The sequence below is a fragment of the Triticum aestivum genome, chromosome 2A, assembly GCF_018294505.1.
Source record: "Triticum aestivum cultivar Chinese Spring chromosome 2A, IWGSC CS RefSeq v2.1, whole genome shotgun sequence".
In the NCBI taxonomy this organism is placed as follows: Eukaryota; Viridiplantae; Streptophyta; class Magnoliopsida; order Poales; family Poaceae; genus Triticum; species Triticum aestivum.
In genome coordinates this window covers 209,505,195-209,509,160 of record NC_057797.1, presented here as the reverse complement: position 1 = coordinate 209,509,160, position 3,966 = coordinate 209,505,195, and the positions used below count along the sequence as shown (strand labels likewise).

General features: G+C 53.2%; 1 pseudogene; it reads right to left on the bottom strand.

The window, feature by feature from the left end:
- Positions 1-1,952: 1,952 nt before the first annotated feature.
- LOC123185175 (aspartic proteinase nepenthesin-1-like) lies at positions 1,953-3,473 on the bottom strand (annotated as a pseudogene).
- Positions 3,474-3,966: the final 493 nt, after the last annotated feature.

Sequence of the window (3,966 nt, the reverse complement as noted above, 5' to 3'; positions counted from 1 at the left end):
GCAGCCGCATGATCGGAGTCAGTGCTCATGGTGAAGACGAATGTGACACAGAAGTAGTCGACGTAGATGAAGTAGTTGAACCAAGGCGAGCAGTTGCGTAGGAGACGCTCCCCAAAAACTTAATCACCTCTCTCCCGTACAGGATCTGAAGAAGCGGGGTTTCGGAGGCCTGCTTTCCCGTCAGTCGTGTACGCGGTAGATGGGATGAGATCACCGAGGGCAGCAACAGTGAAAGGAAAGACCAGGGAGTAGTGGAGGTGTGTAGCGCATGGAGTTGCCTCATATATATAGCTAGTCGGGTAGGAGAACGGTCCAGCAATAAAACGTGTTTCATTACAGACGTTTCATCTCCATAAATACACGTTTAATTACAGACATTTCATCTCCATAAAAACACGTTTAATTACAGACGTTTCCATCTGCACAATAAAACATATTTATTATGGACGTTGATTTCCGCAATGAATATGACGTCTCACATTTATTTTGTGTCTGTAATGGACTCTCCAATTTTGACCGGCAAAACATTGCATCAGCTCGGCTCATTCCCGCAACCCGCGGGGTTTCGGAGGCCTGCTCTCCCGCCAGCCGTGTACGCGGCAGACGGGATGGGATCACCAAGGGCAGCAGCAGTGAAAGGAATGACCAAGGAGTAGTGGAGGTGTGTAGCGCATTGAGCTGAGCTGTGATGCCTCATATATATAGCCAGTCGGGTAGGAGAACGGTCCAGCAATAAAACGCGTTTAATTACAGACGTTTCATCTCCATAAATACGTGTTTAATTACAGACGTTTCATCTCCATAAAAATGTGTTTAATTACAGATGTTTCCATCTTCACAATAAAATGTATTTATTATGGACGTTAATTTCCGCAATGAATATGACGTCTCACATTCATTTTGTGTCTGTAATGGACTCTCCAATTTTAACTAGCAAAACATTGCATCGGCTCATTCCCGCGACCCGCGGCGCGCGCGCGCGTCGTGGCGAGGCGTGGCGTGGGGTGGCGAGGCGTGCGGCAGAGGAGGAGCACGCGTGTGGAACACCTCTCCTTCCTTCACACCAACTCATACTAGTGGGAGAAGAGCTCATCTTATAAGTTGGTGTACACCTCTTTCAACTAGCCATGTGGAACTAAACTTCCCACTACTTAATTTACAGCATGGGCACTTAGGTATTTTCTGAAATTGTTAAATGGGTCTGTAGTCCAACTAATATTCAGCAGTGGTTACATTAGATCGCACGTTACAGCACGGGAATTGAAACACATAAAGGCAAAAAAAATATAAGAAAAACGGAAAATAGTTTCCTGACATGACCTTAGCATGATCAGTCATCGTGGTTGTCAGGAAGAAGGCTGTGCCGGCCAGCCGCTCACGGAAAGCGGCAATAGTGCCCTCCTCCTAAGCAATAGCAGATTCTTCGATAGAGATCACCGGTGGGAAGCGGGAGTCCGCGCGACGCCTGCCACGCTACATGATCGTATGGATGGCCACGACCCCATCTTCTTGTGCCGCCACTCTCCCTCTGAGTTCGAACGACATGTATCATGGATGACCATGACCCCATCGAGCATTGTACCCGGTGGCGGCTAGCAGAAGCGAATGAAGTACAGGATCGAGAAGATGCGAAGTAGAGGGAATGGTTAAAGGAAGGAATATGAGAGATTACCGTTCATGATTGACCTGAATTAGTTGTGGTATAAGTGTTAACCAAATAAAGATATTAATTGCCGTCCGTTAATTGACTGACCTACCAAATATTGATCGGGAGGAGATGGAAATCGCTGAAGGGGGTGGGAGCATGTAGGACGGGAGAGGAAACAGGCTATGGAAAGGATTGATTACCGGTGAAATAAATTGATATGGGATCAAACATACCTAAATTGATGAGGAGGGTCATGCTGAAAACCTGGAAGGGGAGGCGGACCAAAGAGGACCAACATAAGACGGGAAACCGAACCTTATGGTTCTTTTAGGTAGTAGAGACTGTCTACCCAAGCTCATGTAAGCTCGGGATCATAACAACTGCGTGGAAACCCTCTTTTGCTAAAAGAAAAAACTAGCCGTCACCTCGTCGATACAACTAACTTGCAACAATCTTTTTTCCAAAAATAAAATAAAATAGACTTTCACCAATCCTAGAGCTCGCCGCATTCCGCTGGCTCGAACGACAGCACGCCCCCCTCAAGATCGTACAGAAAGTGCATGCTCTGCTGCTGCAGGCTGCCGAGCACCGACATCCCCCGCATGCTCACCATCCCGAGGCAGGCCACGCCGGCGTTCCGGTCCTCCACAACGTAGCTCTCCCTGGGAAGCGCCATGTCCGCGCTGTCGAAGTGAAACACCAGGCGCGGCACGTCCACCGCCTCGGTCTCCCCCTCCGGTGCAGCGAAGCAGAGGCTGAGCCCGAGGTGCGCGCCGCTGGCCAGCGGGAGCCCCACGCGCGCCGCGACCGCGCGGACCAGCACCACGAACGCGCACTCCTCCAGCGCGGTGAACGTCGTGCCGGAATCGATGATGAACCCGCCGCCGCCCATGGGCGACAGCTGGAACACGGCGGGGTCGATCGGCAGCAGGGTCTCGCCGACGGTGATCCCTTCCAGCGTGAGGTAGTAATATGAGCTCCTGCGCCCGCCGGCTGGGTTCGGCGCGAACGGCGTGGACTGGGCGGTGGCCGAGAGGGTCGCCGACGGGCCTAGGAAGAGAGGGCTCGCCGCCTTGTCGCTGAAGGGCGTGAAGCAGTAGGAGAACCTGGTGATGCCCAGCTGAGACGCCAGCGAGAGTGGCCCCCTTCCCATCCCGACCACACCGGACGAGTTGTCCGTGCTGCCGAGGCTCTCCGTGCCGTAGCCGAACGCGATGCCGTGCACGGTGGTGCCTGAGCCGAGCGTCAACGTCTCGGTGGCGAGGGCGCCGTCTGTGGAAGTGCCGTCGCCATAGGAGAAGTAGTACGCACAGCCGGGATCGGGGGCCGAGCAATGGTGCCTCGGGTCTCGGAGCGCCTCGCACAGCGACGAGCTGCACGACACGTTGGCGTATGTCGCCGACCTGGCCGGCGCGTACAGCGGCGTGGGCTGCGGGAAGCACTTCCGGCAGGGCGCGTCGCACTGCGTCCAGATGAGGTCGCTGCCCGTGTCGGGGACGGCGGTGATCGGTAGCGGCGGCGTGCAGGATGGCGAGGTCGACGAGGTACGTTGCCGCGCTCGCGTGAACGGCCGCCGATTCATCAGCACCGTCGCTCTGCGTTGCAGGGGATGGCGGGGCCGCGGCGAGGAGGCCGTTGACGCGGCGGTGGCTCCATTCGGCAGCGCGACGGATGCGCTCGATCCCCGTGAAGTCGCCGCGGGTGTCTGCGTGCGTTAGCTCAAGACGGATGCCACGGCTCGATGCCGAGGAAATGGCAAACGACGGCAGCAAGAGGAGCAACCAGAGGAGAAGAGATCTCCCCGATGCCATTCAGTATAGCTTATTGGTGATTTTAGGTGTTCATGTTTTAGATCGTGTTGGATACATTTATACTTGACGAATGAGAACTGTTCTCGGTGTTATTATTATTATTATTTTCATCATGGATGATGGCTGCGAAGTGCACCCGCACGTCGCTACAACCTTTAGCGTCTGCCCGCCAGCTCTGCTAGAGCATCTACAACCCTACTTGGCACTTGGCAAATCCGTTTCCCTAAACGTCCGCGGTCATGGGCATGCAACATTTAAAGTGCACAATTCAAATATTAAACTCCTGGATTTTCATTGTAGGTGCATATATGCTCCACAAGACCATCTCGGTGATTCTCTTTCATGTGCAGAAAATTCATAATCTTATGTGCGTCTTGATTCAGGATGTGGACTTGTTTTCCGGGTTTCTCAAAAGCATGGGTTCGGGCTGCCCCTTTGACGGTGTCATACACATGGGTGGTTTGAGAGTCTGGCTTAATAGGAATGATAGACTACTCATATCAATAA